This window comes from Gopherus flavomarginatus, chromosome 2 (genome assembly GCF_025201925.1).
Source record: "Gopherus flavomarginatus isolate rGopFla2 chromosome 2, rGopFla2.mat.asm, whole genome shotgun sequence".
In the NCBI taxonomy this organism is placed as follows: Eukaryota; Metazoa; Chordata; order Testudines; family Testudinidae; genus Gopherus; species Gopherus flavomarginatus.
In genome coordinates, this window is record NC_066618.1 from 45184177 (window position 1) to 45211010 (window position 26834).

Sequence of the window (26834 nt, forward strand, 5' to 3'; positions counted from 1 at the left end):
AAAAATTCATTCACTTTTTTTTTTCCAAAGAAAAATGGCCTTTTTTCAAAACAATTTTTTATGGAAAAATGTCTTTGAAAATGTTCTAGTGTTCCCATGAAAACCCCAAAATGTTTTGTTTTTCAAAAATTGAAAAAAATGCAGTTTTTGTTTTTTCACCTGAAAACAAAGAATTTTCCTTTAAAATTCTTGGGAGATAAGTGACCATTTTTTTAGATCTTTCAACAAAAATTAATACAAAAAACTTACTACTTTATGACTGGCCCTATTGTTTGGACAGTTTTCATGGGATGATGTGTGTTAAGCACTGACACAAATTTGTTTGTGCTTTATGTTTATTAAGCTAGTTTTATTTTCACACCATAACATATCCCATTTTTACCGTCTAACATCAAGCTAAAGTTTTCTTCAGCTTAACTATTCTGTTCATGGTATTTCTGCTTAAACTCTGAGACCAAGAGCTCTCAAGAAATTACTATCACTTCTTATTCCCAGAGGGCCAGATACTCTAACTATAGTCTTTCCTATGGTTTTCGGTACTTTCGATTCTGGCTGGCTGGAATCAGGGACTGCACAGATAGGAAGATGAAAAACAAGTGAACAAATTAGCCCAACTTTTCTCCAGACAATTTCAGATGTGGATTTGGTTGATGTTTAAAACAAAGGTTCAAGCTGGTCCTTATTTTAGCTGAACAGGTTCAGAAAAACAGGCTGGCAACTTTATTTATTTGAGAATGCTCTTGTCTCAGATTTAGCTTCTCGTAACCCCCATGAAATGGTGCATATTGTTTAGCCAAACAGCTTTATGTATTTCAGAACTAGAATGTTCATAGCAATCTGAACTCTGTTTGACTGAAGTGTTTTTGCACAGAGGGCTGTATAAATATGAATGGTCAGTAAAAGCTAAAGTATTGCTATTAAGTATAACGTATACTGGAAAAATGCACTCTTATTCCAGAATCAGAGTGCCCATGTGGGGAGTAATTTCCAGCTCGAGAAGAGATATTCATGCTAGCTCTAATCCCTTGGTAAGAAAATAGAAGCATAGGCCCTGGCAGTGCAAGTGATGGGAGAGGCTAGCTGTCTGAGTACATATCTACCATCCTGGATTGGTGTATATGAGGAGCATATGCTGCTGCTCATGTCACCACAGCTACACTTCCATTTTCAGCAGAGCAGCTGGATCAGAGCTAGTGCTGGTAAGTCTCCTCAAACTGGAAATTATAGCTGTACCCATAGAGGCATAATTATAACAGTAAATGTTCCCAGATGGACAAGCTCTTAGAGCAGCAGCACTAAGTGGCATCAGGACTGCATCTAACCCTGAGGACCAGGGAGACATAACTAGCTCCATTGTATGCACCCCTCTGCACCTACCCCGCACATTTTTACTTATAAATTGAGCCAATTTTATTTGAAAGTCAAGGAGATGCAACAAATCAGGAACCCCACAGTGATATTTTTACCGCCACATTTCAAAGGCCTTTTCCACGTTAATTAATAAATATTTGTAAAGCCCTTTGAAATCCAGAAATGAAAGGATCTGTGTGAGTCCAAAGTATTAGTCTGGGTATTAATTCTGCACTGACTTACGCCCCCAGACAAGTCCTTTTTAACTTCAAATAAGTAAGGGCAAAAGTTTGTCTATTACATTTGAGAAGTTAGGTTTTATTTTCTGTGGGTTTTCTTAAATTTTAGTTTCCATTTTCAAACAATTACTTGCAAGGATGCTGAGCTGGAAGTTTCTTTGTCACAGTATTTTCCAGGATGCAGCCTGGACTATAGATGTAATCTTGTGTTATATCAACTACTGCTGCCAATTAGAGATAAAATAGTGACAGCCTTTGAACAACCATGTTGTGATACATACAACATTTCTGCATATGCCAGTGCTTTCTACTGTTAGATACAACACAAGTTACAGGCATTGATAAATAACATTGCAATTAATTCCATTTATGAGTCCTTTCTTTCTCTAATAATGCTCAGTTGCAAGTGCAATAATAGCACACAATGCTATGGCTAATTGTGTTGGTTAATAGCATCCAGCACTTTGGCTTCTAAAATTGTGTACATGATTCATTTGGAGATCTATGTATATGCACAAGCCAAATAAATTAAAAATAGAGGCCTCTTATTAATAATGACTTTCTGACATTTGGCACAGGCTTTTCTATTGCATAAAAAAATAGGCACACAGCTGTTCATTGACAAGGTAAATAATAATCCTTTGATTACAGTAGCTAAAGGCTGTCCTTTAATGGATTTTACTTGTCACTTTTAATTCTTTTTAATCTTTGTCTGCATTTCATTAAAACGGCTTTATCAGCCGTTATGGCCCTGGTGTCCTTATTCTGATTGAGTTAATGGGGTGTCTTCATGCCATGGAGATCCAGGATAAAATATAATAGTGTTATATTTATAGACATCAGGGACACTTTTAAGATGATTGCTTTGCCAATCTGCTTTTCTGCTTTTACATGGTACATTATTGCAAATGTAGTGGAGTATTTTGCTTTCTCTTGCCTGGTAGGTACCCTAAGCAAAGCCTCTGTCTTAATCTCCCAGGACTTAATCTACCTAAAAAAATGCAACAGACATTTGGCAAGGGAGCTAGCAAAGGGTCTGTTATCATTTTCTGGGCTGCTCTTTGGTTCTGATTTTGACTTTCTGTTTAAAAACTACATAGCTGCACGGCTGTCCTTTTAGCAGATGATAAAGGTACTTGAAAGTTATTCAGAAATTTACTTCAGGTCTTCTGACCCTATGGTTATAGTGGATTTGTTTCTCTATTGTGTTCTTCATGGTAGATGTACAGCAGATGTATGTGTGGGTTTGACGCCTGTATACCTTATTTATGTATTTATTTTACGTAGTTTTACGGTACTGGACTTTTTTTCCCCATATTATAAAGAAGTACGATAAATTGGTTATAATTTTGAAGCTAATCTCATCCAGTGTAAAAGCCTTATTAAATAACCATAGAATATATGTTAGACACCTCATGATTATTGTTTCAATTATGTACTGCAAAGATTAAACTGGTTATACATAGAATAATATTTGGATGATGGAGAATGTGTCCTTTTGAGGTTCAGAGAATGAACTACTGTAGGGTGTCATTTACTAGAGTATACGACATGTTGGTGAGAATGTCTTTGATGTGTTGTCCAGCTGTGATATTCAACCAGGTTGCCCGACCTTAGGGTATAAAATACTTAGTTACAGAACAGAATTACAGCATTATATGAGCTGTTTTTTCACAGTTTTGTTAGAGTATACTTTATTGTATGTTTATGGCAATGAGTTAATTTGCCTAAGAGTCAGATAATGAGTTATATATGAGCAAAATAACAATACAGTTTAATTAGCATTTGTCTTAATATAAGCAGATATTGGTGCAATGTTCTAAGTTTACTCTGAAGAGATTCTCTAAAACTATGTGCAATTTTCATACTACAGCAGATGCATGTATTGTTTTAAAACTGCACTAGTGATGCAGAAAGGTATTATTTATGTACCATGTGATAGAAAGATTAGATGAATGCATTTCCAGGAATATAAATATCAGAACTGCAAATAAAGCAAATATTAACAATGAATCATAGAAAACATATTTCTGGCAATGGTTGTCTTAAATCTGAGTTTGGGGCGGGTGAGGGTTTAATGGTGTTCACCGAGAAGTACACAACTAGTATGTGTTGGGAGAAACGTCTCATTTGAATTTTTATGTGCTTGCTCTAGAATTGAAATTGTGTGTGTAGAAAATTTGTGTGTGTGTGTAGAAAATGTGTGCGTGTGCACGTGTGTGTAGAAAATTTGCAGTCCATTTAATTTGCAGTCCATTTAACTTAATCAGATACTTCAACATGGTGTATATTCATATACTTGATTTCCAGAAGTCTCCTAAAATCAGAGAATTCAGAGTCACTAATATATTGAGGTACATGAGTGTGAGCTTCATTCATCATGTTTTCACAGTAAGAATAGTGAAGCTTTTATTTATTGAATGAATAATTTTTTCATTGAATACAGATGTATAGACACCAAAATAATCTTTATCAAATATGATTACTTTCCCTTGAACCATCATATAATTTTTTGAAAAAATACGTCTTTGTTTTTGTCTAGTTATTATATCATTATTCATCATTATTTGTGATACTGTAAGTAGTAGCCCCGTCAGGGACCAGGATCCTAACATTCTGGATACTGTACAAACAATACTGAACAATACAAAAGCATAACAGCTCTAACATGTTTATACACAGTGCAGTCCTAAAGTCCTGTCCTAATCTGAACTGGGTTTGATGTAAAATATGCAGAGGATTCTCGGAGAGAAGTATATACTCTTGTTATTCTACAATAGTGGTGAGGAATTTGGACAGGAAATCAGCCTGCAACAGACATTAACTCAAAGATGGAAGTCTGTTGGAATTGTGTTGATGGATTTACTGAAGCTATATTGTTTATCCACTTATGTATTCAAAAAAGGCTTTTTAATATGGATTCTCTGCATAAAGACACAATGGCCATACTGGGGTCAAACCAATGGTCCATCTATCCCAGTATCCTGTCTTCTGACAGTGGCCAGATGCTTCTGAGGGAAAGAACAGAACAGGGCAGTTAGCAAGTGATGCTTTCCCTGTTCCCCAGGTTTAGGGACTTTCAGAGCATTGAGTTGCATTTCTTAACATCTTGGCTAAACCATTGATGGACCTATCCTCTATGAATTTATCTAAATCTTTTTTGAACCCAGTTATATCTGTGGCTTTCACAACATTCCCTGGAGACAAGTTCTCCATGTTGACCGTGCACTGTGTGAAGAAATATTCCTTTTGTTTGGTTTAAACCTCCTGTCTATTAATTTTATCAGGTGACTCCTAGTCCTTCTATTACAGGAGGGGATAAATAACACTTGGTTATTCACTTTTTTCAGACCATTCATGATTTTATAGACTTCTATCAGATCCCCTCTTAGTCATATCTTTTCTAAGCTTTACATTCCCAGTCTTCTTAATCTCTTTTGATATGGAAGCTATTCCATACCCCTACTCATTTATATTGTCCTTCTCTGTAATGTTTCCAATTCTAATATATTGCTTTTGAGATGGGGGTGACCAGAACTGTACTCAGTATTTGAGGTGTGGGCGTACCATAGATTCATATACTGGCATTATGATATTTTCTATTTTATTATTTTTCCTAATGATTATTAACATTCTTTTAGCTTTTTTGACTGTTGCTGTACATTGAGCAGATGTTTTCAGAGAACTATCCATGATGTCGCCAAGATTTCTTTCTTGAGTGGTAACAGCTAATCTAGCACCCATCATTTTGTATGTATAATTGAGTTTAATGTTTTCTAATGACTTTCATCTGCCATTTTGTTGCCACGTCACCCAGTTTTGTGAGATCCTTTTGTAATGCTTCACAGTCAGCTTTGGACTTAACTCTCTTGAGTAATTTTGTACCATCTGCAAATTTTGCCACCTCAGTGTTCACCTGTTTTTTCAGATCATTTCTCAATATGCTGAACAACAGAGGTCCCTGTGCAGATCTTTGAGGGACCCTACTATTTACTGCCTTCCATTGTGAAAACTAACCATTTATTCCTACCCTTTGTTTCCTATTTTTTTAACCAGTTATTGATCCATGATAGGACTTTCCCGCTTATCCCATGACCACTTAGTTTGCTTAAGAACCTTTGGAACAAGACCTTTTCAAAGGCTTTCTGAAAATCTAAGTTCACTATATCAAGTGGATCACCTTTGTCCAGGTACTCCAAAATAGCTGTTAGATTGATGAGGCATGATTTCCCTTTACAAAAGCCATGTTAACTCTGATCATTCCAACCAATTTGCCTGGTACTGAAGTTAGGCTTATCAGACTGTAATTGCCAGGATCACTTCTAGAGCCTTATTAAAAAATCGGCATTACATTAGCTATGTTCCATCATCTGGTACAGAGGCTGGTTTAAGCAATAGTTTACGTACCACAGTTAGTAGGTCAGTTAGTAATAGTAGTTTCATATTTCAGTTCCTTCAGAACTCTTGGGTGAATAGCACCTGATTCCGGTGCTTCATTGCTGTTTAATTTATCAGTTTGGTCCAAAACCTCACCTTATTGATGCCTCAATCTGGGACAGTTCCTCCGACAGCTTCAACATTGTGAAAAGAATATTTTATAATTCCAGCTACTCTCTTTTGTTACAGGATTTACTGTGAGGCCATGGGCTTTGCCATCTATTTTTTCATCTTGTTTTTTGATAGGAGTGTAACCCACATCATGGGCAACTGTATTGCACAGAACGTCATATAATGGGTAGGTGGGTGTGGAGTTCAGAGCTCATTAGCATACATTCTTTCTTTACTTTTTCTTTTTTAAAAAAAAAACAACAGCTCTCCACCCTCGTTCCAAGATGGTTTCATATGTACACATCCCACTGCTACCCAGTTTAAGTCAATGGCTGTTTTGACTCTGACTCCTCTGGGAACAGGATCAGGGTTTGTATCTGTTTTTTCTACACTTGGATAGGTTAGCTGGCTTTGTAGCTTACCCTGGGCTGATGCAGCTTGGCATGGAAGTATTGATTGATTCAGTTTTCTCTTCCTCCTCTAGTTGGTACCATTTATTTTACATTCATTGATGCTGTGATACAAACTCTGTATATCTATCTACACATATTTGTATAGCCTGAGCAGGGCAGAGGCAACATCTAATGGGAAGAGGCTACAGAAAATCACAGTATCATAAGGGACCCATTACACTACCACAGTCATATAACCACTAATATTTACCCATAACCTACAGGGAATTCAAATGACTCAGAGAAACTCTCTCTTTAAATGCGCATTTACTCCATTGAGCTGCATCAGCACAGGGGAAATTCATCCATTTAAGAGTTTGCTGAAGGACCTATTCACTGAGAAAAGGCTGATTGGCCTATAGTAACATTAATAAATAAAGTGTAGGAAAATATGGTAGAGAGGGGAAAATATACAATGCACAGGCAAGAGAAAATGGGCATTGAAAAGACATTAAAGATGGGACCATGGGAAGTGTTACCAGCTTTGCACATTACTTTGGGGTATGCTCATTTATTAGGGTTACTCTTTGGGGGGTGTGGTGTACTTCTATCAATGTACTGCTTGTGTCACTTGTGTTTTCATACAGAGTTCTACTTCTCCCTGCTGCAAGGTCCCTCCCAGTGGAGCTATCCTGCAGGACCTAGGTTGGGTTCTTCCAGCCCCAGAATCAGATGAACACACACACACATATTGACAGAGCGCATCTGAGACGACCGGGTTAATCAGCACTCCCAAGCTGACCTCTTATATGTCCCTGGACTCAAAAGGCTGAGTTGAGCAGCACTTTCAGTCTACCATCCTCATGTGTCCCAGGTTCAGCATGTCTCTATCACCACTTTCACGTTACAATTGTTCTGGTAGTAACCCACTCAATGAGCAAACCCCACAGGATTTTTGGCACTGCAGGGGTCTTTTAGCTTAGGTACGAGGAGCATTGCTGCAGAGCAAATGAGGAAACCAAAAAACACGCATGAGGGGGAGAGAGAGAGAGAAGCAGCCAGCTTAATCATTAAAGTTATTTATTGCCAGGTAATAACCATGGGGAGCCAAACAAACAAAACAGTCATAATATTAAATCTATCTTAAACTTGATTATAAAAGTCAGGTATAGAAAACTATAACTGATCACACAAGTCAGGGCCAGAAGGCTATACTGAGAGAGAGAGAGAGAGAGCTGGGTTCTCACCACTCCATGAAGCTTGAATCAATCGGGGGTCCTAGATGGTGGTGGTATTTGAGGGTCCGGAGTGCTGGAGACAGGCAGAGTCCCCAGCACGATCAGTCAGGAGAAGATGAAGTCCCAATGGAACTGATGCAGATTTTTGATCCAGCAGTCAGAACACTTACCTGAGCATGGGTAGGGTTTCGTAGAGAAACAATGGTTCAAGGGAGAACATTAGATTTGTTTGTGTATAAACAAGGGAGACTACCAAAGTTGTTTTGTTCGGATTAGACATGGGAGCTGATCATTCCTTGCTTTGGGCGGTGTTCCTTGGAGGGAGCTCACAATGCAATTAGGGAGCTTCACTATTTTGGGTACCAATAAAGGATTTATTATTAGAATTGGTCTGCTAACTACTGAGCTGGCTGTGTGCAGGCATGGGCTCATTAACATCTGGAGCAGAGATTCCCCCATCATGCAGGGCTTCCCTGCTTTTCTGGTCCCAGAGTTCAGTGTGGTTCTTGCCTTGGAATCCTTGTTCTCCAGTCTGTATGCTAATGGCGATGCCTCCTTGTCTGATCTGAGATGCAAATGAGGCTAGGGGAGTTTCCTTAATCCTGTCATCCTTATCCCAGGGGTTTAAGCAGGGGCAGCTCCAGGCACCAGCACACCAAGAACGTGCTTGGGGGTGGCAAGCCACGGGGGGCGCTCTGCTGGTCACTAAGAGGGCGGCAGGCAGGTTGCCTTCGACGGCATGCCTGCAGAGGGTCTGCTGGTCCTGCGGCTTTGGTGGACCTCCCGCAGGTGTGCCACTGAATCCGCAGGACCGGGGACCTCCCGCAGGCAAACCGCCGAAGGCAGCCTGCCTGCCGTGCTTGGAGCGGCAAAATACCTAGAGCCACCCCTGGGTTTAGGTGTGTCTCCCACTGCCTTTTCATTGCTTTTTGTAAGTCTTTCTTTTGATGCAGATTTGGTTCAAGCAGAGGCTGGGGGCAAGGGGTATTTCCTAAGTCAGACAGGCTGGGTACTGCACCCCGGTTCCCCAAGAACACAGAGCTCCTAGGTAACAGAAGGTTGACAAAGAACAAGAGAGAGAAAAGGTAAAGGAAGAGAAAAGAAAACCTGAAAGGATAGGAAGGAATAGAGAAGAACATACATAAATATGGTAAAGTACGTGTAAGCTGAAAACAGCAGGATTCATAACTTCAACCTAGACCCAGTGATGTCTGATGCCTTAGATCTCTAGATATCCTAGCAATAGCTGTGATTATCAGTTTCATTTCTCTGCTATGCTAGCACTGCATGACAATCTACAATTAAAACTGGTCAACGACAGCGATAAAATTCAGTAAATTATTCATTGAAAACTGGGAACATTTGCTGAATAATGTTTTCAGTGAATAGCAGTCAGCCAGCTCTAGCTGCAATTGATACGTAATGTTCTAGTGGCTCCCTGGCATACTGTTTCATATAATCAGTTGGTAAATGTTATACATTTTTAGTAGGAGATGAGAAAGAAATCAATATTGCTTTTATATCTGGCCCCCAAAAGACAGAATATATGAACAAATATGACCATAACAATTTAAAAATCATTCTGGTGCAACTAAAGTGTCATCACATTGAAACATGTTTAATTCCTATGTTGAGACTTTTAAGGATTTTGTTGAATTTCAGTTTAAGCTACAAAGGCTTGAATGAATGTTTTGTGGAACTCAGGCTACAACTTCGCAGTGTCGCAGTACAACTAACGTGTTAGTGTGACCCATGTGCCTAATAGGGAGATATCTCTTTAAGAGACCCGTTGTGGGGAAGTAGGAGTGAGTTGTGTCTTAGTCATTGTGGCTAGGCAGATTTAGCCCTCCACATCCAGAAGCTTCTGGAATTGGGTGGGATAGTTTTGGGTCTGCTCCTATAGGTTCCCTGTTGCTGGGGTCAGACTCCATGAAGGTGAGCAGTCAGGGCAGCTGCTTTAATAAGGGCCATGTGTCCTGTGTGAGTTGGGAGAAGCTGAGCCCAGGAGCAGAAAGCTGGATGTTGTCCCTAACTCTGAAGCTTTTTGCAACAGGGTTTTCTTTAAATCTATACACTTGTGACTTAACTGAGTGGTTGGTTAGTCAGCTGACAGGCTAGCAGTGATTCAGCAGAGGAAGAGTCTGCGTGGATTCCAACTGAAGATTCCTACAAGCAAGTGGAGGGAAGATGTTGTTTTAGACTCAATAAGCTGTATAGATTTGTGATCAAAGACTCTAACTGAGACTTACGAGAACTAAGCCTAAGCTTTTGGTAACTCTTAGGGTATGGCTGCACTTGAAATTTCAAGTGTGAGTGTGGTCGGAGCGCCAGCGCTGGGAGAGAGCTCTCCCAGCGCTGCACGTAAACCACATCCCTTACGGGTGTAGCTTGCAGCGCTGGGAGCCACGCTCCCAGCGCTGCGGCACTGATTAAACTGAGGCTTTAGAGCACTGTATTTTGCAGCGCTCAGGAGGGTGTTTTTTCACACCCCTGAGCGCGAAAGTTGCAACGCTGTAAAGTGCCAGTGTAGCCAAGCCCTTAGTTCCTTCTCACTGTGTTTCTGTGGAGACTGAACTGTTCAGATTTTAATTTGTGTTCTTTATTTATGTTTATGTGTAACTGTGAAAACAATGTCTGTGGATTATAAAATAGCCATGTTATGCTGAAAAAATTATATTATGTGTTCTTCATCATAAAATGTTATAAGATTATTTAATTAAATTCATTTATCTAGTTCCTTTTGAGACTTGAATGTGGGGAGGTTGCCCCTGTGCAATCCTTGCTGAAAATACTTGAGACTGAACTCTGAGTCTCCAGCTACTTTTCTATGGGAGTTGCAGGGTTTTTAGGTACTGGAGACAGGCAATAAAGTGAACTCTAGCCCATCCAAAGATTACATTAGTGCTCTTACCTCTCAGCATAAACGTCCTGAGTTCAGATGCAAGACTTTAGCTTGTATGCAGTGCTTCAGCTGTAGTGTGGTAGTAGAGATTGCTTCATTTCCAGAGGTTCCATTCTTAACTCAGAGCATGAAATTGACCTCCCTACTGTACTTCCTTGATGATTGTCCAGCTTGTACACAAACATCTAATTTGATCAAAAATAGTAGGGGAAAAATCTCAGTTTCTCAGACAGCATCTAAATGTTGTAGGTTCTGAGATGATCAATAACATCCTCCTGAAGTACAGACTAATATCCATCTTGATCTAAATGGCCAGACAGCCAAAGTTAAATGTATGACAGCTCTTCTATAGTATGCTGAATCTTGGAGCATCTGACATGACCCAAAGAAAAGACTCTGGAAAGCTTACAGATTTCATTGTCATAGATCTCATTTTAATTGTACTATTTATCATATTCAAAGATCTCTCCCTGCACTTGACATGCCTACAGTATATTCACCTTGAAAGTCCTAGAAACATTGAATAATCCCACTTAAATAATTCAAGGGTGGCAGAACTGGACTCTTAGGATCCTATTATGATGATTTTATTAATCTACAATAGCACCTTGGTCCTCGAAGGATCCTTTAATTTCAATGACACTACTTCAGGAGTGATTTACTGGTCGGCTTGAGGAAGGGTACCATGATTTGATCCCTAGTGATCAGTTTGCACTGTTGCCCTCCAGAATGGGCTTTGGTATGAGAATGGTGGATTTTGTGTAAAGTATCACTGTTTACATGATTCTCCTCCTGATCTAAATTTATATTTCTCCTCCTGATCTAATATCTCAACAACAACAAAACAGCATTGTATCCTGCCATTCTTCTGCATGTGTAACTTCCACTGAATTCGATGGGATTGGTGTCAAATTGAGGAGGGCAGGAAGTGGTCCGGAAGGCAACTTTCACCTTATTGCAACCCCCAGCTGCTGTTATTCCAGACTGTGGGCAGAAATAGTGGCTGCAAGCCCCACATGCCATGTAATAATGCTTAGGACTTGTATATCCGTGTGCACAACTCAGTACAGTTTACAAACAAGGGAATGTTCTTTTTACACATGTGGGGTAAAATGTTCAAAAGTGCTCGGGATTAAGGAGCCTATGTCCCACTGACTTACTATGGGATTTAGGCTCCTAAATGCATAAGTCACTTAGGCACTTCTGAAAATGTTAACTTTGGAAACTTTCGAGAAGCGATGTTATAGTTAGACAGTGAGTTGGAGTAGCCTGTAGGCTCTCCATGTTCAGTGGGGACGATGCTCAGTGCGCCTTCTCAGGCCTTCCCCTCCCCCAATAGTAGATGGCTGCTAAACTGTGGAAACTTTTGAGAAGCGATGTTATAGTTACACAGTGAGTTGGAATGGCCTGTGGGCTCTCCATGTTCAGTGGGGACGATGCTCAGTGCGCTTTCTCAGACCTTCCCTTCCCCCGGTAGCAGATGGCTGCAGGCGGACACAGCAAGGCACCTTTAACACCCAGCAGAAGTCAGAATTAGACTAACTAAAAGTGGTAAAGACCTAACTGGTTTGAAGACAAGAACAAGCTTGCCAAACACAGTAACCAAGATGATGCTGGATATGTATAAGAGGGATTCTATGTAAGTGTCTGTGTGCATGTGCACCTGTATAAAAACACTGTCCATCCCCCCGCCCCCCACACTGAGGAATAGTTATTTCCAAGTTATCCACAGTATACCTCACCTTTTCGCTCATCATCTTACATATTTGTTAGCTTTGATTCAATTGATAGCTTATGCTTCTGCAATCAATGCAGAGGTCAATTTGGGGACCCGTGTTATCATAATAATGTCTGTGTAATTGATTTGGATAAGGCATTGAAAGCAAATCTCCGAGTTTGCAGATAATACTAAAATTGGAGGCAGAAGAAATAATGAGGCTCAACGCAACCAGATTCAGACTGATCTGGAGAGTGTAGGTGACAGCGCCAACTAACAGAAAATGGAATTAAATGTAGACAAATGTGAAATAATTAGCCTGGGAGCAAGGAAGCAAACTACAGAATAAATGCTAAATTGAACTGTTACCCAGCATACTGATTAGAAAAATGATGTGAGGGTTATTGTGGAAAGATTATTGAAACCATTTGCACGACGCACAACACCAGTAAAGAGTGTGAACAAAGTAATGGGTTGTATTAGCAGAGGAACAGAATATAAAACAAATCAGGTGATAAACTACCTAATAAGGCACTCGTTAAGACACTGCTTGGCATACTGTGGGAAGTGTTAGTAGCTGGTTCAGATGAAGGATATCTTTAAAAAAACAAGCAATATTAATCTTTGCTCTCCCCCCCAAAAAAAATCCCAAACTAACCCCCCCACACACACACACCCGTCAAAACAGGACACTCCACTGCACATGCTTCTCCATTCTGGGGAGAGGATGAGAAAACAGACAGTGTCTGACCGATGTGGAGTCACATTGCACTGTAGGACAGAAGTCTCAATCCTAAAACTGAGCCACTGTGAGGCATAGTCAATTGGACTTTTCATGGAGGTATTTTCAGGACTGAGCCCTAAGTTCTGAAGTAGGTAAAGATCATATTATAGAAAGTGAAAACAGAGGAAAAACTTCTCTGAGGTCACCCCGCAAAAGAGTAGTAGACCCAAGAACATGAGTCAGGTCTCGTGATTCCCAGTTAAGAGTTCTAGGCAAATGCTACACTCTTAACCATGCTCTATACACACAGACGTGAAAAATAGGACCAATCACATTTTTTTAAAAAATGCTTAAAACCTTCACTAAAATAGCCTTCTTGTGAAATAGGCAAAATACTTGACGGTGTTTTGTGTAGTGTTGCCATTCCAGACTCAGGTCAAGAGCACCCCACTACAGGCTGTATTTCTTTAAATGAAAAGTCAGTACAAATAAGAACACGGAGAGCAATGCTAGAGAACATTTCTGTGTTTGGTTTCCTTAAAGTGCTTTTATTAATACATCTAGAATAAATGGAATCATTCAAAAGTTTCTTGTTCTCTCACAATCACTACCATCTGCATTCATTATAACAGAGTACACTGTCTTCCTCCAATAGCAGTGCTCTGCAGTCAATATACTGCTTTTCAGCATAGTATATACCCCAGCATACAAATTTAATCAGGTTAGTTTTTAAGGTAGTTGCAGCTGAGGTGAATTTTGCATTTTTATTAAATGCGCAAGCAAATGTTTAAAACCAATATTCTGCTACAATAACTTCTGCTCAGCTTTTCAAACAATTTAAATGAAAGGACAGAATTTAAATTCCCAGACAAAACCTAGGTTTAGGAGTTAAGATTGAACTACATGTCAGTAATCTACAGCAAGAACATTACAGTGGTGTTCTAATTATTTAAAAAACAAAGCATTATGTAACCAGGAAATCTGTAGTTAAAACTAAGTTTCAAAGAAATCAAACCCAGTTAAGGTACGGAAATACACAGATAAGGCATTTAAATAACCTTAATTCTGCTCTGTAGCAATACCTTGCAAGAACCATACAATTATAATTAATACATACTGGTGCTTGGGAAGCCTAATTAAACTGATTTTTAAGGCCATGTTTGAGTGGGTCTGTCAAGGTTTTTCCCCCACTTTGAACTTTAGGGTACAAAAAGTGGGGACCTGCATGAACACTTTTAAGCTTAATTACTAGCTTAAATCTGGTATGCTGCCACCAGCCAGAATTTAGTGTCTGGCACACTTTCTGTTCCCCCAAAACCTTCCCTGGGGAACACAGATCCAAAATCCTTTGGATCTTAAAACAAGGAGAAATTAACCATCCCCCTCCTTTCCCCCCACCAATCCCCTAGTGAGTTCAGACCCAATCCCTTGGATCTTAAAACAAGGAAAAATCAATCAGTTCTTAAAAAGAAAGCTTTTAATTAAAGAAAGAAAAGGTAAAAATTATCTCTGTAAAATCAGGATGGAAAATGCTTTACAGAGTATTCAGATTCATATAGACTAGAGGGGACCCCCCCCCAGGCTTAGATTTAAAGTTACAGCAAACAGAGGTAAAAATCCTTCCAGCAAAAAGACACATTTACAAGTTAAGAAAACAAACATAAGACTAATCCGCCTTGCCTGGCTATTACTTACAATTTTGAAACATGAAAGACTGATTCAGAAAGACTGGGAAAGCCTGGGTGTACGTCTGGTCCCTCTTAGCCCCAAGAGCGCACAACAAACAAACAAAAAAACACAAAGACTTCCCTCCACCAAGATTTGAAAGTATCTTGTCCCCCTGTTGGTCCTCTGGTCAGGTGTCAGCCAGGTTTACTGAGCTTCTTAACCCTTTACAGGTAAAAGAGACATTAACCCTTAACTGTGTTTATGACAGAGTCATATTTTCTTTTCTTGCTGGAGTCATGGAGCTGCTCAGGGATCACTGACTGCCCTAGAAAAGGATACCTGATGGAATATTTTAAACATTGCATCATATTGGGCACAGTACTGTACATACTATGGAAGATCAATTCTCATGCAGTCTGTGTCTTTGCTTTATGATTTTTAGAAAATGTGTAGCATCTGCTAGACCTATGTACTATATAGCATAAATGAACGGGCAAAACCTAGGTAAGACAAGTTCTTTCAAAATGTTGTTATATTATTGTACACTTCTTTACACATTTTTAGATGCTGATTACCATCAAGCAGTGTCCAGTTATCCATCCACAACACTGGACTGCACACACCTTGCAACGCAAACTCTTGATGTACTTTCACATGCAGATGCTGGTTTTTGATTAAAGAAATTGCATCGTCTATGTATGCAAATACTGGAGTCTATCACTTGTGAGCACAGATGTTAATGCACTGAAAGTGCAGGCACAGGTCTGCACACGCACAAAGTTACACAGACACAGGCTGGTCTGAATTAAGGAACCTTTGAAAAATCAGGCCCATACTCTAAGTTGGATACAATGAGCCGAATTCATTGGTAAAACCTTAAAGCCAATAGGATTTGTGTCCATTTTACAAAAGAACTGAACTGAGTACCCGTAGTATTAGAAAAAGAATGCTTTATTTTGTACCTATTACTACAAACCCTCTTCGGCATATAAATGTCATTCATTTTTCCACAGCTATCGATTGTCAGATATTTTCTGAGTAACATATACCTACTTTATTCTGTTCAGATACTTATACCAGGCCCATCTCCATAGTATTTTTTTTATAAACCTGTTTATATCTCTGCTTAATTTGACTCAGCATTTGGCTAAATATGACCCAGTATATTTCCGATATTGTTATGTCTTATTTGTTAATGAAAATATGGTACAGAATGCATATAATAACATTGTTTGAAAGTAACATGCCTATAAAACTAGGCACTGTTGAGAACAATTTGTATTAGTCTTTACTAAAACAACAGATAATATAGCAAAAGGATAAATTCATCCCTGAAATAACTCTTTTGACCTCAATGGAGTCACATCAGTGATATATTTGGCCCCTTATGCCTACCAAGAATGTCTGTGACGTACAACCTCAATTATTAGGAAAGTGTATTTATTTTGACTACCAAGTAGTTTGAAAGGATCATTCATGTTCCTAACTGTATAAATAGAAATGTTGGGCACTGATGAGCCATTCTCTTCTTAGGCGATAGCGCTCCTTTGCATTTTCCTCCTGCTACTGGCCAGGTTTGAAATATCCAATTCCAGAGTCTTTGGTAAGTATTTAAACAATAGCTTTTATTATGGAAATGAAATCACAACCACTGAAGCTCTGTTTGTCAGGCAGAGTCACAGTGGGGCAACCCGCTAACAGATAAGTCCAAAGAACTTGTAACAACATACAGTAAATATATTAACGAAGTAACAGCAATACAGAGAAAACTGTTGTTGGGTAAACAAAGTAACTAATCAAGAGCTGTTGTTAGACGGACAGCTACTTTTCACATGAATAATAATCATAAGCAAGCTTCTGAGGCTTTCAGAGCTCAGGCCATGTGCAGACCCACAAAGGTCACACAATGGACACCTTGATTCACAGCCCTAGGCTGCACTTACTGTACTGGTCGTATCCCGGTAGTATAGCCTACAATAAAGACCTCAGTTTCTTTCAGGTGACTTTTTCATTGAAGATTGTCATATGTACTTAAATAATATATTATTAAACATATATAAAAAGGTTAGATAATAATTAAATCAATGTAATAAATTTGCTTAATACCATAGCTGTGTTAGCTAATGACACAAAGCCACCCATGCCCTGAGGTAGCAATGAGGCAAGTCCTATGAGCCTATCAGTTTTAAATTAAGACTACATCATGTAAAAGGGAGAGATTTTAAACAAAAGTAGTAAACAGCGGCATAATTAGGAAGAGAGTTTACCACTTTATCTAATTTTTAGTAAATATCATGCTTGTGAAAGCTGCTAAACTGGTAATCTGAAAATGAAATCTCTATTGACAGAATGGGCATTGTAAAGGTAGTGGCAGTAGAAACTTTCTTATTCCACACTGTTAATGTGCTTTAATTCTAATCTGGAGTGATCCTTCTAAGGGTACAAATGGGCAGTCCCTTCTCATAAGCGCATTGAGTTGTTAGCATGTTGAGCAAGGGTCCAACTGTGAACAGATTTTTTGCTTTTCAAAAACCAAATGGAATTACATTTTTGAGTTAAATCAAATGGCATAGAACATTTAGTTTTGTGTAATTTCAAAATTTGCCAGCAAAAAATTCAAAAACTTTTCATTTGAAATGTCTAGTTTGACGCCCATTTCACCCTCAGATTTTTGGCCATCATAGACAAATTCCCCCCAAATGTGATAATAACTGTGTACTAAATTGCAAACACATATGAGACATTTCATTTCTAAATCATCTTTGGTTATTTAATCTGCACTCTGTCCACTATGCCATCTTTGCAGAGACCGCAAACAACATTTCAAACCTCTGAGCAATTTCAAACACATCTTTTAAATAATGAAAAAGCAAAAAGTAACAATGAACTGTTTCCTCTTTTCTCATCATTTACATAATCTCTCTGTAGCTGTACATATGAATAGGTATTTAAAATTCTTGTACAGAAAGTATATACACAATATATATACTTCTAAATTTGTACATGTATTGACTGCATTAGTCCTTCATAATTGGATCCTAGCTATTGTTAATAGTTTGCTTTCTGTGTCCCACAATACTAAGTAATAAGTACAATCCTTGCAGAGTATAGATTCTTGTACATTTTTCAATTCTAGGAGCATCATCAGCTAAGATTCCACCATTCGGGAGAACTGTGGTAGCTTAGTGGCTGAATAGAATGTTTTGATGTATATTACAATAGCTACTCCCACAGTTCCCAGGGATAGAATTTCTTCCTCTTTTGATGTGTGCTGTATCTTGTAGGATTATTTGTCACAGTACTTTGCAACTCCAGTTACAAGGTTTATGTTGGACACACCCAAAAGTTAGATGGGAAAAATCAAACCAAAAACCAAACCAACCAACTCCTCTCCCCTCCCCCCAAAAACTCAACAACCTTACACAATCACAATGTGCCTTAAGCCTCTGCTTTAATCTTCTACAAAAGTGGTCATCAGTTAAGGTTATGGCTTGTACATTAACAATACAATCCATTTGATTGTCATACGGGTAATACTAGATGAGCCTTTTCACATCAACTCAGAGCAGAAGGCTCTTGATTTAAGCTACAGAACACCATGTACAGGGATGAGAGTGCAGGCATCCAGAGTAATTCAGCACTGTTGCTAATGTACAATGTAAGTAATATTCCTCTCTGATATTAAACAAGAGGATTAATGAACGTACCCCAAATGGTCACAGTGCTAGTGAGAACCACAGCAAGAGGCTTTTTTAAATAGAGACTGTAGTCTCTTTTATTACTACCTTATGCTATGCTCTTGTATAGTATTTTGACTTTTTATGCTTTATGCAGAGCACATACCTACAATTACAATGAGCTCTTGCAAACTACAATGAAATGACTTTGTAAATGTGTACATCCTCTGTGCAAACAAAGAGGTATAATTCATTAGAATGGACACCAAGATGCAATCTTGGTCTATCCTGATATACTGTAGCAAGCAATATTTCTGGCTCCTTCTCTGTTACAGAAAGAATTTCAATGTACAAACTTAATAATGCAATTTCCTTTTTTATGAGCACTCTGTCTTCATTTATGGACCACTTTATTTATCTGTATTCCATTTCTTTTCTTAACAAGCTTTCCAATACTATAAGGCTGGCAGTGAAACAGTTCATAAATTTTATTTCCTTCAGGAATTATTCACATTACAGTAGTCATAAGTATCTGCAGAATGTGTATATTGGAGGCCACATTTTCAGCCAACTTCAACAATAGTTTTCAAGTCTGCAGGCCTTTTTTTTTGGTGTGGAAATAGCCATCTGCACAGATAACTGGTGACTAGACACCATGATGATGGACACATTACAAATGAAGATTAAAAACTCATGTAAGTTTTGAGACTGCGGATGAGATGGAGGCTTTAACTGTCTTCCACCCACCCCAACATGATATAGGAGTCAGTTGTGAAGAACTCTGGGAACTAAAAAGTAACTTTAAAAACTCTCTCCTCATGCCTTCCTAACATTTTTTTAAATATAATAATAGGAGCTATACCAATCTCCTAGAACTGAAAGGGACCTTGAAAGGTCATTGAGTCCAGCCTGCTGCCTTCACTAGCAGGACCATGTACTGATTTTGCCCCAGATTCCTATGTGGCCCCCTCAAGGATTGAGCTTATAACCCTGGGTTTAACAGGCCAATGCTCAAACCACTGAGCTATCCCTCCCTCCTATGTATACTGCTCATGAGGACCAGATTTAGCTTTAAAACCACATTCAACTTTTTGGAAAAGTTTTCAAGTGTGTTAAATCCCTGCCCTCATGAATTTAAGATGTAGAGTTCTTTGATCTGTTGTGGGGGCCAAATTTTCAAAGGCTTCTCAACTTCATCTTGACATTTGCACCTGTAGTTTTAACCATGCCTCCGGCACAACTAGGTTTTTGTGCAAACACATGTTTTGAGATGCTAATTTAGACTGAATTTATAATAAAATCCACACAGACAGAACCCTGTGCCCAGGGGTGGCTCTAGCTTTTTTGCCGCCTGAAGCACAGCAGTCAGGCAGTTTTCAGCGCCATGTCTGTGGGAGGTCCGCCGGTCCCGCGACTTCGGTGTACCCACCACCGAACCTGCGGGACCAGGGACCTCTGATAGGCAAGCTGCCAAAGGCTACCTGACTGCTGCCCTCGCAGGGACCAGCAGGGTGCCCCCCGTGGCTTGCCACCCCAGGCACACGCTTGGAGTTCTGGTGCCTGGAGCCACAGCTGCCTGTGCCCATGCAGAGCTCATTGGAAACCCTCAGAGTTTGCTATTTAGTCCTATAATTCCAACAAACTATGAATATTCCTGATCAGCGACAGTTTTCTAATGGCCCACTCTTCCTTGTAAGCAAAACTCCTGTAAACTTTTCCAGTTCATCTGTATTTGTGCACTGCCAACTGCAAGGGAGCCCAGATCTTGACTGGGCTGCTAGAACATAAATGGTTAATAAACTAAAACTACAATAATTAATAGAAGTTTTGAGTGCACAGGAAGGCAGAATTGGTATCCAAATTACAATTGATCTAATTATCAATCAGGCTGCTGGAAACAATGACACAATGATAACCATAATCATTGCTATTCCTTTGGCAAAATAGCTTGTGATTTTTCATTATCTCTGCTCTAGTTTGGAAACAGACCTCAAAATGCCCATTTTATGATGCTGACAATTTTTCCTATGACAGTCTCCTGCAGTACGAGTAAAGGGAATATGATGCTGTAAAAGCTGGCATCACAAATTGGCAAAAATATCTATTTTTAGTTACTATTTGACTTGCTCTTCAGTGTGTCATTTGCTACTTATAATCAAAAGGTTTCCTCAGCTAATTTGATTTGACAGTTGTGTACAGTGCAGCATATATAAGGAAGTAGAAACTTAGATGTTGCCATTTTAGTAAAAACTTTTAATGTGAGGTTTTAAACTGTTAACACAATAATGACAAATGTGATGTAAAACTATTAAAACAACAACAGATATATACACAAACACTTCATTGTAACAACAATAAACTGCAAGTGGTGAGAAAATAAGCTACAAATATAATTCTAAGAAAAAAAACTAAATTGAAACATTTTTCCCATTGAGGAGTTATGATTCCTCAGGAGGAAATATCTCCCAAGTAATACCAATAATAAAACATGAACTAAAAAATGTTTTACTTAGCCCTTTCTTGAATGTATCCCCAGATTTTCTCCCAAACACCAGTGAAGCTGAGCTCTGTTATGCTCATGGCATACAAAGAGAAAAAGCTAAAAACATAAATACTCTTGCAGGAAGGTAGCAGTGTAACACCACTTTGTTTCCTAGAATTCAGAACAATAATCGCAAAACAGAGAGAGATAAAGCAGGCTGCTCTCTAGAACACCACACATAACTAAAGACTGGCTGGCTGCACACTGACTGCTGCTGGGCTCAGATCAAATTTCCCTACAGAGTTCACAAGCAGGACGAGAAGAAAACTCTTGAAATTTAAGTGACAGGTTATAGTTTTAGCACAGTTTTCACCACATCATAAGCTGCTACTGAATTGTTGTAAGGACTTCTAATAGATTTCAGATTAAATAGTTATCTTGCTAGTTAAATTCTTTATTGCTAAAATATTGGAGGCAACATTTTCGGCCAACCTCAACAACAGTTTCTATATTTGCAGGCTCTTTTGGGGGTGTGGAAATAGTCATCTGCAAAAACAATGGAGGACTACACACCATGATGACAGGCACATTATAAATGAAGTTAAAAATTCTTGGAAATGTAGAGTCTGCAGATGAGATGGAAGCATTAACAGTATTCTACCCACACAATATGGCATGGGAGGTCAGAGGGTTATAAGAAACAAAAAGTAACCTAGCAATCTATCTCACCATGCCTTTCTAACATGCAAATTTCTCCAGTGAGATTGACTGTATACTTGATGTATAACTGTATGCCAATATTATTTTTTGTGTTCCCTTTACCATTTCACCAAAACACCAGCACTCATAGAGAAGCCCCAAAATAATAAATAATCCTTTCCTCTGAATTATTTTAGAACAAATTAATGTGCAGATAAGTGAAATTCTCTGACCCATTGCAGTGCATTACCTGATCTCTTACCCTTCAATCCAAAACTATAAGAACCAGAATGTTGCTTGTTCCTTGCTTAGCTCTATAATGTGCTAGCCCTTCTATGAAGCCATTATACCAGAATAAACAGGAATCTTCAGCAGGCTCTGTATCCGTCTCCAAATACTGAGATCATTGACTTACCAAATGGTGTTTAAACTCATAATCCCCTAAGAAAGAAACACTAAATTACCACCCTTTAGGACTATTTTTGCATTTATGACAGCTAACATTTATAAACATCTTCATCTAGCCAGAAATGTTGATATGACCTATGTTTTTTTATTTAACCATACCCAAAAGATTTGCAGATATCAGGAAAAATAATGGTACAAATTTTTCATTTAGGAATTAGACAGAAGATGATATAATTCCTCACTGTGGAACAAAATAAAGTATGTGTTAGACTTTGCAACTGGTTGTAAAAGTATTAGAATGTGACGGTTTATTGAACTCTGTGGATAAGACACAATTAAAAGCATCTCCAAGGTTTAAAAAAAAATCACTAAGAAAGTAAGATGATAACTGACTCTAAATCCCTGACTCCTGGTCCTGGGTTGGTAAACAACAATAAAACACTTAGGGATAAATAATGAAATACTGGATCATTGCTTGTATTTTCACATGGCCTTGAATAAGCCACCCCACCCTCCAAGCAAATGGTGAAAAACTGAAGGACTGATCAAAGTTCACTGTAAAGCAAGGCTATCTCCAAACTCAACTTTCATCATCTAGTTTTAGATGTACAATTGTGGCCAACCTTGTCTGCCTTACACTGAACAAGGGCCTTGATCAGGACCTTCAGGAAAGTACTTGATCATGAACTGAAGCCCATCCTTCCTCAGAACATCAGGCCAGCATGTAAGTATGTACTTGACTGTGCTCATGTCCTAATGACTTTAGTGGGGGCAGGATTTCAGCCAGGAGGAACTGAGAGACACCTGTTCCAGGACCTTCATTCAAGTGAGCAGAAATACAGGAAACACTTTGGCCCTATTGACCCCCTGCAAAATCTAAGTTGCACATCATAATTATTTTTTTCTCTTTCAATTAGCAAAAAGTAAACTTAAATATTTTTTTAATGTATTAACAGGCAACAGCAACTGATTTAAGTTTAAAAAAAAATCCTGATTAGCATGATCAGCAGAAACAGTACTCAGAACCTCCATTCTGCAGGAATAGTTATAAAAGTTGAAGATCATTGGCTGGGTCTACTTCAATATGTTAATTAAGGTACAAGTGCTCATGTATTAAATCCATTTCCATACAAGCTTAAAAGCTGCTTCTGGCTTCAGTTTCTTCAGGAAACCAGACAGTTCTTCTAACGACCTTGGCTTTGAAGGCACTACTTGCTCTGTCACTGCTAGATGGTGTACCATTTAATCAGTTATATCCTCAAGACCATTCTGCAACATCATTAACACAAGTAACTGAATGCTGTTAGATAATGGGACCTAAGATATTAAAATTGTGGGCCAAATTTTCAAAATATGGCCTTTACGTGTGCTTGTTTGACTTTATTTATGAAAGCATATGCACCCACAAAGTTGTGCATGCACATAAGGAGGATGAGTTGGGAACTCTCGCAAAAATATGGCCTGTAATAGAGAGCACTGATCTTCAAACCAGGCATGTGGTCTCATCTGTTTGCGTAAAGTCGTGTATTAACAGCACTGTGTAAAATACATAATACTGAATGTTACGTAAGTAGTTACTTGCTTCATTATCAAAGAACTCAGTACACCTGTGAGCCTTTTTCTTCTCAGTCACGTTATACACAGAAGTGCTTATCCAAGTCTGCTTTTTCTTTGCTGTCTGTGGGTTCTGTATTCCTCATGAATATGTACTGCAAAGGGAATAGTGAAAGATGCGCAGATTCTACATTTATTTATTTATTTATTGTGCAGTGGAGTAAAAATTGGGTTCTTTGTGTGTTCATAATGCTCATGAACTTTTAAAACAGCCACCAAAAGACCATGTTAACTGACAAATGAATCAGGCAGTGACTCAAACAGCAATGTCCACTGTGTAGGTCACCACCATCTTAATCTACCTGCTTCCCCACTGTGCTTTTTTGTAACCATCCTGTATGCAGCTGAATTAAATGAATGATGACATGCAATTTAATTAAAAGTGCCTGATTAATAAAAATGAAATCCCATGTTCTTTAAGGCTAATGCATGACTTGTCTTTCACTGGCATTATCTACAGCAGTCCAAGTAATGAAAGTGCTGGAATTTGTTTGATCTAATATTTAACCTTACTTTAAACTGAAAAGCAAATCAAATTAACACTGGGCAGTGGAAGCTTGCAGTGTAAGGTCCTTCAGCCCCTGCACAACTGATTAAAACCTACGTGGATCTTTGATCTGGTATGGATCTGCTTTCTGGCACACTCATCTCTGAGCTTGTGGGCCAGTGGGCTGAGAGGGACTAAGATCTTGGCGCCATCCTTCTACTCTCTGGCAAGAATTGATGGGTAGGCACCAGGTAGCAGTAAGCTGCACCCTCTCAAGGCCTGAAGTAATTTATTTTCCCCAGTGCAAGAGGGCAACAGGGGTGGATTGTGCCTCATAGGAGTGGCAATTGTTAATCATAATGGGTGTGATATAGCACCGGCAGAGGGTAGCAGGAGAGTGATCGATGGGAGATATGTAAGCCCCAGGATGATGAGAACCTTATTCCCTGTAGAGGGAAGAAAGGCTGCTACAGATTAATTAGAGCACTTGAAACCATTTAAACCAATTAGAGCACTTGAAGCCAGTCACCTGATAAAAACCCCCTACTTCAATCAGACAGTTGGACGAGTTGAAGAAGAGTGGTTTGGAGCTGGAGCAGAGAGGAGTTTGGAGAAGTGCTGTGGTAGGCCAGACCCAGACCCAGATGAGCAGAGGGACTCTACAGACACAAGGGGTTGAGAGAAACTTGGCCCAAGCGGAGAGAGGGCAGGAAGCCCCACAAGCTGAAGGGCTGGAGAGGGAAGTAGCCCAGAGGAAGGAATCACTAGGTCAAGTGGTTTACTGCTATCCCTAGGGCCTCTGGGCTTTGACCAGGAGTGGAGGGTGGGCCTCTACTGGGACAGTTGATACCCCAGTTCAGGGGTGAAAAATGGCACCCTGAACCCCCACAAGAGGAGAAAGTATGGGACCCACCATAATAGTGCTGGCAACTTGCCACATGGGGTGGACTGTGCCTTTAGACATGATCCCAAGTATTCTAGCCATTATGATTAGCAATTATCACTCAGTACAATTTAATGATCATCTTTTAACATTGGATTGGGAGGAAATGGAACTGATCAATAGCACAAATGCTCTATCGCGGTTTGGATAAAATGGCTACATTTCATTTGAGGGCAAATGAGGGGATGGCTACATTTCATTTGAGGACACTTGGGAGGGGATGTAGAGCAGTTCTGCCACCCAACTGTGTTCTGAGGAGCCAAGCAAAAGGTTCTCTTCCCCTTCCTCCTATGCAGTGTAGAGCGGATCAGTTCTTTGTGCAGTGATTTTGGCCCATCTGTGCCATCAGTGGGCTATGCAGTTAGAAGATTCACAGCTATGTGGATTCTTTCAGGAGTGTGGGGAGAGGAAGAGAGAACCTGCATAATGGCTTGTGAAGGCTATTGATGACTCAAACTTTACCAATTCTTTTGCCATTTGTTCAAAGATCTAGTGTTAAGATTTCCAAACACAAATGAAGTGCTGCTCTGTACAATCTATCATAATTTCTGCTATCAGTAGTGCTGCAGTATCAGGTACTTGATCCTAACCCAGTATGGCACACGTCTTTTTCCTGACTGAGGAGCTTTCTTTCATATGTTTGATATGTACTGCTAAATATTTGTAAAGTAACATGGATTTCCAACATGCCTTTTGGCAACACAGGTGTGTCCATACAAGGGATGGGTCTGAACCAACACTGAAGATTTAGATGCCTCTGAATTGTGGAGAATTTCATATCCAGTTCCAAACTTCGTGCTTACTACTTATCTCTCCAATAGGTGGAGCCAACAGCTCCCAAATTCTGGAGCATAACAACACCCAAATTCTGTTGTGATTGGATGCAGATCAGAATTTTGTGCTTGAGGCCCAGCTGAAGTTCATATATGACTAACTAACTATGGAAAGGCTTTTCAGCAACCACTATAGAGGGATTGTAAACATCTACATTTTAAAAATACACAGAGTAGTATATAAGACCAACCTTTATATCTACTACTTTAAGGAACTATGCAGGTGTTAGATTGCAGTTCTCAGACATTTGGATAATATTTTGTAGATAAAGTGTTCCTTTGTAAGGCATCAGGTGGACAGATGTCAGCCATGTCACAGTATATTCCATCTCATTAATGGAATGAGACATGAGGTAAAATCCTGGCCCCCTGAACTCAATGGCAAAACTCCAGAATTTCAACCATGATGCATCATATTATGACACAACATCTGGGTAAATGTAAAGAAAATGAAATAAGGCAAAACACTGTAATATATTCTGTGCTGCTCCCCAGATGAACATAGAAATGAGTGGATATGGCCTAGTCTTGTAGGTGGCTGGGCCGTACATCTGATTTGGAAATGAGGAATCTTTCCCCCATGTCAACTTTTTGGTCATTCCTGAAGGTAAAAGGCTTTGCTCAGGTGCCCAAGGTTAGGCCCTATATAGAGTTGGGCAGTATTGTGGAATATATGGGGAGTGAGGGGGAATAATTTGCTTAATCCCATAGAAATTTTGCAATGTTTAGTCACTGAAAATTTGGTAATCTGTGACACTCAGGAGATTAGATTCAATATTTAGTTCAGTACCATTGTATGAGCCCTGATTTAGGCGTTTTCAGTATTTTGTGAGGGCATATAGGTATAGAAGCATAGCAGGAGCTAGGCACTGTAATGAATGATATTGTAAACCAATGGAAAAAATAGCTTTCC

The 26834-nt window shown here is 39.2% G+C and overlaps 2 protein-coding genes across 2 annotated transcripts in view; one reads left to right on the plus strand and one right to left on the minus strand.

The window, feature by feature from the left end:
* FAM237B (family with sequence similarity 237 member B) overlaps positions 1-26834 on the minus strand; it is a 1214420-nt gene that overhangs the window by 482556 nt on the left and 705030 nt on the right. The window lies entirely within an intron of this gene.
* ZNF804B (zinc finger protein 804B) overlaps positions 1-26834 on the plus strand; it is a 345019-nt gene that overhangs the window by 249183 nt on the left and 69002 nt on the right. The window lies entirely within an intron of this gene.